We start from the raw sequence: 11,736 nt of genomic DNA on the forward strand, positions 1-11,736 counted from the left end.
CCACGGGGGGGGGCGGGGGATGACCACACACCATCCCATGAGATTCCACCACCTCAGGCGGCTACTACACTCTGCTTCATAGGTGAGCCAGACATGGCATCACTGCAACAAGAGCTGAGGGGAACCAGCCACTGTTACATATTTAGAGACACTTTTTATACGAGCCCTGGCTGTGTGTGTGAGTTCAAGCAGCCACAGCAATGAAGTGTCACAGCCCCAATGGCAAAGATTCAAGACAAAGGTAAACAGTAAAAAGGTAAACACACACACTTAGGCACCTGTGCAAATTCAGCTAGCATGGTAAAGGTAAGCTGACCCTAACCCCTTTCCTGTACCTCACTACAGTAACCTTAAAGCAGATGTTGAAGCAAAGCAACATATTGAAAAATAAACAACACAACATACAAAAAAAAGCTCCCATGAAGCTAGAAATCAGCATGATAGGGGGGCTACCCAGTGTTAACACTGCTGGTAAGACAGAAGTCATCTAATACCTGTGTGCTTCATACAGTTAGCTTCTGGCTTCAATATTCTAATTCTAGAATTGTAGAGTTGGAAGGGACCCTGAGGGTTATCTAGTCCAGCCTCCTGCAATCCATGAATTCTGCCTACAGCTATCCCTGGGTGGGCTCAAACCACCAGTGCACTGGCCCATTGCACCACAGGAGAGAAGCAGGGGGCTGTTTGCCTGGCAGAGGAGAATGATCCCTAAAACCCATTTCTGATAACACACCTTGGGAGTTGGGGAGAAAACAGGATTTGCTGGAAGATTTGATAATGAGGATCATGAAGGGCTTGGGTTGGGGTCAGCATGTTGCCCACATGAAGCCTTTTTTAAAATAATTTTTATTAACCGACCAATCAAATCACATCACATAAATTCCGAATTACAAAGCCAAATTTTAATTTTTTTTGTTGGGGGGACCCATATTTCAAGTTCCGAAGGGGATTCCAATCATCTTCTTGCTGCTGCGTTAATATCCACAAATCTGTCCAAATAATGTTCATAATTCTATCCAGTCCTATCTTGCTGTTCCCACATCTCATCTTGTTCGTATATTTTTCTTTTTTTCTTTATGATCTCATCTGATAATCTCCTTAAGCAGATAAACTCCAGTTATAATCCTGTGTGAATTTTTCCGTTCGTCCAATCATCATGTCGAGATGGTTTCCATATATCATCACTTTCATAATAAAAAGCACTCTTTCCATCATTAGTCTCGCAAATCTATCGCCTTCTTTAGTCCCTCTGAGGAGGCTCACCCACAATATGAAAACAGATCTATTCCTCCTCCTAGACATAAGTCTTTCGACAGAACTTGCCAAAATGGCGACGCTATTTTTTGCTGCGTCATTCCAAAGCTCTTATACTTTCCACGATCTCCTTAAAACATGCTTTGGTTAGAAAATTATCTCCACACAGTCTTAAATCCTCAGCTTAAGTCCTTTAAACGGCATTTCTGACTTGTGACTTGTGGGGGGGGGATTCTTGGTTAATCACATAGAGAAAATAAAGGAAAGTCCCCCCCCCCATCCAGTCCCGTTGCCGAACATACCGAGCCTTGGTGTGTCTTCTCATGTTTTATTCCTGCTCCTCCGACCCGTCTTGTTTCTCAGAGATCTCTTCAGTTAGCAGTCTTTACTCCCCATTCTTCCTTGAAATATGTGCATTAGCTTCCTCCTAATTGTTTCTTTTGAAGTTGCTGCAGCTAGAGGCGTGAATCAGAGACAGCGTCCAGGAGTGCCGAAATCCACACAAGGGCTTTCTGCCTAGTGCCCCCACCCCCTCCAATTCGGGGGTGGTATAGGGCACAGCAGGCAAGGGCAGTCCTCCCCACACGCTTGGGGGGTGTGTGGGAAGCTGTTTACTCCCATCACAGCCTCTTAATTACCTCGTGTGGGTCGGAGAGATGTTATTGTCAGCCATCTTCTGATGCGCCCCTAGTGCCCCCCCCCGCCCACATGAAGCCTTTTGTGCCTGGTGCAAAGGTTGTGGACATTATGCAACTTGTAGTTTGGCAGATAGAAAGAGAGCTGGAGACAACAATGCTATTCGGAAAATGTAGGCTCGGTTCAGATGTCGCAATCAAACTGGGACCACGCTGCAGCACTATGGGCTCCCCATCCCTGCATTAACCATAGTTTGCAGAGGAGTGTTATTGCTACAGACTGTGGCTACCATGAGCCGGAAAGCAGAGGAGGCCATTGGTATCTATGCAGTGGGAGGAAATGAGAAGCCTCTGAGTCTGCAGCTTGGCCATGGTGGACTAGTGTTATTTGGTGCTTGAAATTGCTAGACAAGATGCTGAACCCCAGAGCTTCTTCAGAAAGGCTACCTCTTCTGTGGGTAGAGCTGCAAGCTACCAATGCATAGATGGAATATTATGTCAGGAGGAAAAAACTGGGTGGTGTTTTGTTTTTAAGGCTCTGAGAAACATTTGAGGACAATTGGAGCCTCTGAAACAAGGGTTGACTCCACTTGAACCACAGTGGAATAACGATGCTGTCGCTGAACATTAAAATGTCACTGAGATGGAAGAAGCCAAGCTATTGAACTTCTGCACCACCTCCCCACCCCAGCTGCTGAAAATGTTCTTGGGTTTAATCTCTGACCCCTGAAATTTCAGCATCCATTGATTGCGCACTTTCAAGCCACAGCCATAAGAGCAAGAAACATGCTTTTGAACATGGAAACTGAGAGTTTTGGGCAGCTTGCATTCTGTATTGACTACCATATTCTACACTTTTTCTGCTTCCACAGAAGGGCTGCAATTCTCTTTATTAGCTCTGTTCATGTGGACTGTGCCAATATCTTCTGTAAAACACACACATACAAACATTACTTGTAGCCAGCAAACAAGAATGAGCATGTGGCACATACAACGTATAGCACAATTCTCACTGTTAAGGGTTTTACTTTAGTCACACATTGTTTCAACAAGTTAAGCCACATGATACGCTTATGAGGAAGAAATATATCTTCCCCAAGGCTTATTTTGAGCCACAGCTCAAGTTCTGAATTTGTTTTCTTTCCCTGGGCCAAACCATAGAACATGACGTGAAGTAATAAGAATTTTTTTTTTTTAAAAAAAGATACTTCCTTTGAGCACCATGATGTGTTGGAACCTGTGCATGAAATCAAAACCAAGTTCAGTTAATCTTGGTTAATTACATTCCCCTCGCTGTGTGAGAGCTCACACGCCACTCAAGGTCATATATAAGACTAAATCAAAAGAGCAATAGCAAGAATGTAGGCTAGAATCACAGAATTGTAACGTTGGAAGGGACCCCCAGTCTGCGATGCAGTGCAGACTGTGTTTTTGCTGATAGTTAGCTCTGACTTGAATGATGCGATTTACTGCCGGTTGGGACAAGCGAAAAACCACTTGGGCCCATGCATTCTAGGCTCAAGCCCTGAGAGGGAGTGATTGGTCCAAGATCATACCATGAGCTTCACAGGCAAATGGTCTCCCCAGTCCTAGTCCAACTGTCCAACCACTACACAGCACTAACTTGAACACCACACTGGCTTTTAGCCAGTTGCAGGGGGTGGGAATTATCATCTGTTGTGCCCCAGGCTACACACTACCTTCTTTTTAGCCAGCACCCCCACAGATCTCAGCTGTAAGCCTGCAGGTGCATTGCTCATTCAGGCAAACATCTCCAGCATTCGTTACCTCTCACTGAAGGAACATCGACCACTAATTCCTAAAGCAAACAATCAGCTTTACAAATAGGGATCACACCCACAGACCCACTGAAACATGTAGCCACACAGCTGATTTTCCTGCAGGTGCCAGGGAGGGGGATGTTATTGCACACAGCCAACAGTTTCCAGCTGTGTTCCACCTCGCCATCAAACTGGAAGCTGCCATTTGACTATGACCTAGATTGCCTCTGGAGCTGCCCAGCCAACTTCTCTCATGACGTTAAGGAAACTCCCTGCGACAAAATTTGGAAAGCTTAGACTTTTCTTTCTGATTCCCTTCCGTCAAGACAGGACAGTCAAGGCAAATTATTCCCACACCCATCAAAATTACACGCAAGCAACTCTCAGCCGGTCTTGCAAGTCAATAATCCCAGGAGTGCTGCAACCTCTGTTTCCTCTCCTGACAAAGTCCACCTACGAGAGAAGTAAGGGAAAGGTTCATCTCCACCAAGGATAAAAGATCAGTTGGCTGGATTTGTGGATTTCTCCTTGGTGTTTCTGCATACTGGCCCATCATAATAATGAAGAGCTTGGTCTGTTAGGAGCCATGTTTCTCTTTGTTCTTGAGAAACAGACATGTTTCCAAGAGTTGCCTGCACATGTGATGGGCATCTGATGCCAGGAGTCCTAACTGTACCAGTCCAAAGCAGTTGCATGTCCACACAATTGAATGTATGAGAAATGAAGCCAGCAGAGGGACTAGTCAGGAAGCTGGCAGGCATGAGGTTGCCACTGTGCTTTTATTTATTTATTATTAAATTTATATGCCACCTTTCTTCCCAAGGGAGCCCAGGGCAGCAACTACATTGGCAGCAAATACATTGGAAGGTCAGGATGGGGCGGAGGCAGAATTTGATTCAGCTCACATGTAAAGGAAAATTCACCTAATTCATACTTTTTGAAACCATGCGCAAACTGAAATGCAACCGTTCTTCAAATGTCACGCATGTCTGAATTCTGCAAAGCAGTTCTCCAGCCAAGAAATGTGTACAACAATGCATATAACTAAAGTTTCCATAAAGATGCATATATTAGTGAAAAATAACAGACAAAATGCATTTTAATGGGGGAAATACAAATATTAAGGGAAATATGTGTTTGCTGGCAAAATCGCATATTAAAAATGTGTTTATTGGGAGAAATTTGCACTAAAACAATGAATTTTCATGAGGATCTCTCTTTTTTTAAAATCACCAACAGATGTAGAGATGTTGTTGTTTAGTCGTTTAGTTGTGTCTGACTCTTCGTGACCCCCTGGACCAGAGCATGCCAGGCACTCCTGTCTTCCACTGCACTTTCTATCTCGTCCTTTTCCACTTCCACTTTCCATCTCGTCCTCTGTCGTCGCCTTCTTCTTGTGCCCTCAATCTTTCCCAGCATCAGGGTCTTTTCCAGGGAGTCTTCTCTTCTCATGAGGTGGCCAAAGTATTGGAGCCTCAGCTTCACGATCTGTCCTTCCAGTGAGCACTCAGGGCTGATTTCCTTAAGAATGGATACGTTTTATCTTCTTGAAGTCCACGAGACTCTCAAGAGTCTCCTCCAGCACCATAATTCAAAAGCATCAATTCAAATGTAGAGATGTAGAGATGTGGAGAACTGAATTAAGACTGGGAAAATGAGAACTCGAGAAAAACCGAAACTGAGAGATTTGCCCATCCCTGTTGGCAGTAACTACTTTAACAGTGAGTCCTCCCCTGCTTCCTGCTGTCAGCCACACACAGATGCGCAAAAAGCATAGTGGCTCGGATTAATCTGATACATAAGGCGAGGAATGCACATCATGACCTCCTAAGCTGAACGCAGCCCATCCATTCTGTGATGCCATCGGGGCAAGACTTTGGGAAGGAAGCCCATCATCCCACGCCACCTACTAAGCAAGAAAGCCCTGTGCCTCTGCAGGGACAACTTACCACACATGGAAGTGAGTGAAGTAACACACTTTGCCATATAAAGAGCAAGTCTCCCAAATAAGACCATTAAGTCCAAATTCTAATATGCACTGATGTGCCTACCACAAGTTGTGAGTCAGCCAAGTACTTGACAATCCCCATTTTTTAAATTAAAATTTTTTTTGCACCCCTGGGCAGATGGGCATCAGAAGCAAGACTTAATTTTATTGGCTGACTGACAGGCCACAATAGTGTTGCGTTGCATGCAGCTTGGTGAGTCACAAGCTGCGAAAGGCTACCTAAGATGAAGAAGTCTTGTGTCCAACTGAAGTATTAATGAGAAAAAACAACAACAAAAAACTTTAAACAACCTGGTTCCAATCCTGCCAAGACTCTCTAGAGTAAACGCAAGGCCTGACGCTGTTTTCATATCACATGTGACCAGCTTGCTCTATCTGCACTGCCAGTGAATATAATGCCTGAGTCAGCATCTGAGCTCCATTATGATTTGTGATAATGGCGCTGTGTCATCCTGTGATGTACCCGTCTACATTTAAGAGGCCAAACCTGTACAGCAGCCCTATATTGCATTTGATCTGGGGCAGAAACAAATCCAGATATGCCCCTAGCCGTCTAGCTCACCTTGAGCCCTTGGTACAATATGAGCACTGATTTATTTGCTTTTAAAAAAACAAAAACTAATTAATTTAATTAGCCTCTCTCTCTTTCAGGACTCAGGCACCTTAAATGGTTTTCACCAGAACCTCCACTGCCTGTGACTCAGCCTACCATCCCGTATTGCCTCACCCACTTTTTATCCTAATAACAGCAGACTACAGCCAAGCCATGTCATCAGGACAGTGAACTCCCTTTGTGCAGCTGGAAACCGGAATGCCATCATCTGTAGTTGCTGTTTTGCCAGCTGCTTTGGCAGCCAGGGACATCAACAGAAGCCTCTCTGCTGTCATCTAGTGCTTTGCTATGCAACTGCAAGTCATCCTGGTAGCTTGAACAGTATTTCTTATAAGGTCGCTAACAATAAGTGAGAGCAAAACAGTAGCTGAAATTTATTTGTTTTTGAATCGACCATCCACTGCCCTGAGAACCTTTATAAGAAATTCAATCAGTTTTATAAATCGATTTAAAAAAAAAGATGCTCAGGCAGCAGATTCTTTCTTGGAAGAGGCATTTGCTCATCTCTCTTCTGAGATCACAGCGTCATCGCTCATCATCACCTGTGGGTGGCAAACGTCAGCTTAGCAGAGGCATTTGGCTAATTCTTCCTATGAAATCCTAGCGCAGAATGAGAAATTTTTCATTGGTGCTAATGGAAGCACTCCTCATGGAGCAACCATGGTGTAATGGGGACGTTTTGGATCAGGACAATGGAGGAATCAAAGGCTCAAAGTCTACACACACACACACACACACACACACACACACACACCATAATCTCCATACAGCCCTCGCCCCTATGGTTGCTCCTGACAGTATATTGTCTGAAATTTGACCCTTGTTTCTAATGGTTTGTTAATGTTTTAAAACAAAGAATCTCTCTCCTTCAGAGCTATTCTTTTCATAGTTTGCCAATTTATTGGTGTACAGAACAATGAATTTGGGCTGGGGACAGGCAGAGGGTGCTGAGCTGAGAGACGGGGGGCTCCTCAACAATGACTTAGAACGGAAGGAGAGAGCTAGGAGGGCGTTGAATGTTGGCCATCGCACAGGGCACCACCGAAATTTGAAAGCCCCAAATCCAGCCACCTGAAAGGAAGACCTCGAAAAGGGGCATTCTGAAGGTGGCACCGATTCTGTGAGCTCCTGAGCTATTCTTACTACTGTTGTGTAATGGTGGCAGGCCTGATAACCCACATTGCACTCTTGATCTAATAACTGCCCAGTCTTGCATGCAGTATTAAGTAGTAGTATTAAGTCCTGGGAAAAGTTTCTAGGGAAGAGTGTATAGGACTGCAACCTCAGATTCATATGCTTATTTGAGTAAGGTGTTTTTTAATTGGATGATATCCCACACTATATATTTGTTTGCATAGTGGACTGATCATACAAGTTTTAAAAACAAGCCACTTGATCCCCCCGCAAAAGAAGAAGAGACAACAGGAAGGAGAAACGGACTAATCCAGTTTGTTCACAAAGTTGATTCAAATGCAGCTTTGACCAATAGCTTTTTCCACAGAGAAGCACTAGCTCCCAAGAATGTGGGTGAAGTCCTGCATTCTGTACAGAGGGGAAAAAGTAGAAATTAACAAAATTGTTAATTTAAATAAAAGGCCAGTGTCCTTAATACATGTTCTCTGCAAAGAAATGGGTTCTGAACACAAAACTCTATTTCCCCCCATAGAAGTGAGGTGATCATCATGAGGACAATTGCTCACAAGGCTGTGACTTTATTTTACAATAGCTCAGTCCCTGTGCAGGGCAAACCCACCCATACCTCCCTAAATATTGCAAAAAGGAAGGAAGGAAGGAAGGAAGGAAGGAAGGAAGGAAGGAAGGAAGGAAGGAAGGAAAAGTGAGAGAAAAGTCAGAAGATGAGGGCAAGTTGAATCTTTTTGGATGCCACATGGATGCTGTTTGGTAGAAACAAAATGCAAATATAATAGTGGTGCTGTCTTGCCCACTTGCTCAGAATCAAATACAGGCTTTTCTGAAGAGGAAAAACCTCTTTGATGGGAAGCAAAGAGAAGGCACAGCTACTAGAAGGGACAATACAATGAAATACGGGTTCACTATTTTGGGAGGGGGGGAATAGCATGCCAGTGCCTCAGTGTGTGAAATGTGGCAAGACATTAGCAATTCCTTATCCAAAGCCCACTCAGGTGAACTTTTAAGGGAAACTGATAATTTAACCACTCGGGGGACTATTCAATAAATATTTTTGATCATTACATAAAAACTAAGCTAAATGTTCATTTGGTTCATGCTGATGCCAGATGCATCAGGGTGTTAAAAAGCTCCTTTAGCTTTTTAATAATTGCATAAAAAGAGGGGATTTCAGCAGGAATGGATTGATATATCACAACGCAGTATTTTCCCCCCATAGAACAATTGCCCAAATCCCTCACTTGCATCTCCTCAGCCTAGCTTTGCATCACCAGTGCACTGTACACTCATTAACTCTCAGTTACTAATGACACCCATGACAATTAGCTAAGCAGTGGTGTCCAGTCATGCATACAGCCGCCCTGTGCAAGATGACAATGCTACCCAGGATTGTCACCATTGCTCCAGACAAGATGTGTGATCAACTGTCCTTCCACACCTTCCCTTTTCTTTAAAGAAAGGGTCACAGGGTTCTCCCAGACAGGGTTTTATTCTACGGGGGAGGGGGGACCCCAAACCAAACAAATAATGATACCCTCCTCAAAAAAAAAAAAAAAGGCCTCCATTTTGCTCAATGTGAGACCTGATTACTGACTGGATTGGACTGGGAATGTTAGCTATTGCACGCTTGTGCACAACCTGATATTTATTATTATTATTAAATAAAAAAAGATGTGCATACATAGAGACACAGAAAACCTATATGCCTGGGAACAGGCAAAGCTAGTGGAGAACAGGGGAGTGACAAGGAAAACACTCCACAGTGCAGATCCCTCCTGTCAAGATCTGCCCAGAGGTATGGAGGTCAGGTGGAGGTGTTGCAATGGATATCCAGGGCTAATCAACAAAAACAAAAGAGCAACCAGGATGATGTGGAAGAACTATCATTGCAAACCAATACACACAACAATTAGATCTGATTAACTGGTTTGTGGTAGAAGAGCAAGCAACCTCAGGTAGCCAGGCTGGGGAAGACTTTAAGTGTCTTTAAGAAATGTGGCTTATTGTACACATATTTACACCTGGGTCTGCTTTGGAGAGAGTTCAGGGCACTGCATCTCAAGAGGGGTTTGTTCCCCACAGCAGCGCAACACTTGAGCCCAAGGCATCCTCAATGCTATCTCCATGCCTCTGTCCCAGCCTGCCAAGATAGTTCTGCCTTCACCTGCATGGAGTTCTGCCCACATCCTTTCTTCTTCCCAAGAACCCTTGCTCCAAGGAGCTCCTCCCCATCCGTCTGCTCACCACCCCCCCCTTATCCAGACCTCTTGTTTTTCAAAAGGACATTTCTCCTGTGTGATATCACGCCTCCTGCAACCTCTCAAACTTTGCTATTTCTTCTGCTAACTAACACACAGCTGGAGGAAGGACAGCACCTGCCTGGTCAATTGTCCTTTAATGGTCTGGCATTCCTGCACCCTCAAGGTCCCTTCCAACTCACAATTCTATGATTCCATGGCATTTAGTTCTCCTTAATGGCATCACTATCTGTGATCTCCTGAACAGCAGAACTGGTTCAGCCTGTATTTCAAATCTAACATCTGGAGTCTTCCCTTTAATACTCCAAATATTATTCAAATTCTACCGTTTATTAATTTCTAACATTCACTAGTTCTAGGAGTGATGAGTGCCCTTGCACATCCAAACTTGGTCACCCCAGATCTGTAACGATAAGAAGCTGCCTCACACATTACTGAGTCAGGCCATTGGTTGATCTAGCTCAACTATGCTGACACGCTTGGAGTGAATGAACCCAATGAACTTAAAGGAACAAGAACCTGAGAACCTGAGGTGATTCACACTCCCCTTTCCTAGGTAGTTGTCTTTGCAAAGGTTTTATGAAAAATAAAAGTAAAATGTTTTGTTGATGCTGATTAATAGCAGATAGGGGTCTCTCTCAGCCCTACCTAGAGATGTCAAGGACCTTCTGCATGCAAAGAAGATGCTCTCCCACTGAACTAGTGTCCTTCAAGGAGACTGATGGAGAAGGTGGTAGAAAGGACGAAGAGAAATCCTTTGGCAATGAAGCAATATCCCAGGTTACCAGACCCATATCTCAGTTGGTTCCTGGTCATGACCCTATAAGCAGTTCAAGGAAAGGATCCACCCAACAAGATTGTGGAAAATTGAAGTGGATGCTTTGGGCAGATATACTTTTAGGGATGCCAGTGAATCAGACTACTGCAATCCAAGCATTTCACTATGGCATCCTCAGCAGCACAAAAACTCCATCCAACTTAACTCCACAGCTTTTGGTGAATGCTGAAGACGCACCTCTTTACCCTGGCTTTTGACACCTAAGATGCACATTACTAGGACCCACCCTATTTTTGTGATTGTAAGTTTGCTTTAAACTGTTTTTAATGTTGCATTTTAAATTGATGTAACCCGCCCTGGGACCTTAGGCTGAAGGGTGGGTAGTAAATTAAACTAATCCTCGTCGTCATCCTGGGCACAGATCTGGACTGGCACAAGCTCTTTGGCAACAGTGCTTCTCTTTCAGATGCTATGTATTACAGAGAGCTTTAGCAATTCTATGAAAGAATGAACTCCTCTTGCCCTCTCTTGCAACAGCCTATAAATCTGGGGTTTTTGCCCCACAGAAGACACAGTCATGCATAAGAGGCTTCCTGTAACTATCAGACATCAACACATCAGGTGGGGCTTTTTCCAGTTCCCAGGAAGCAGAATTGCACTCCAGTGTCAGTAATGCAAGACCATGTAGCTAGGCAATCGACAGGAGTTGGTTTTCCAGCGAAGTCAAAGAGACATGTTGCAAACTCTGAAGAACTTGTTACACCATGGAAGGTATTTAATTATCTGACCTCCGGAATGCGTGTTTACTTAACAGCCCAATCCGTTGTGAAGACTAGACTTCACATTAATGACAGGTGATTTCCTGCTGTCTTTAATGTGGGCTTCAGTTTCAACAAGTGTTTGCCAAAGGCTGAGTGTACAAGTTGCTGAGATATAGATCTCTTCCAAGGAATAACTTTGGTTAGCCAGCTGGCGCCCCAGAGCTCCATTCACTCCCCAGATTCTTGTTATTTGCCCTTTACGTAACAGTTTATCCCAGCAATCCCATCTATTATGCATTTTCTCTGCAAAACTAGGACAACCGCAATAGGCTCTTTAATTCTTCCCCCATGTGAATGGCAATGGAAGCTCTACTTGAGCAGCCGAGATGCACAAAGAAGGCTTTGGTTGCTATTCAAAAAAGGAGAGGGGGTTGAAAATCCCTTGACCTGTGTCTTGGCTTATGCAGGCAATGAACTGCGATTGCTGGCCTTTGCCCCT

The 11,736-nt window shown here is 44.1% G+C and overlaps 1 long non-coding RNA gene across 1 annotated transcript; it reads left to right on the plus strand.

Moving 5' to 3' along the window:
• Positions 1-4,402: 4,402 nt before the first annotated feature.
• On the plus strand, positions 4,403-6,903 carry LOC310704979. Its single transcript, XR_014525137.1, has 3 exons — positions 4,403-4,434; positions 5,288-5,630; positions 6,330-6,903. It is a non-coding gene; the product is annotated as an uncharacterized lncRNA (long non-coding RNA).
• The last annotated feature ends 4,833 nt before the right edge of the window (positions 6,904-11,736 follow it).

Source organism: Podarcis liolepis (genome assembly GCF_965112155.1).
Source record: "Podarcis liolepis genome assembly, chromosome: 4".
Classification (NCBI taxonomy): Eukaryota; Metazoa; Chordata; class Lepidosauria; order Squamata; family Lacertidae; genus Podarcis; species Podarcis liolepis.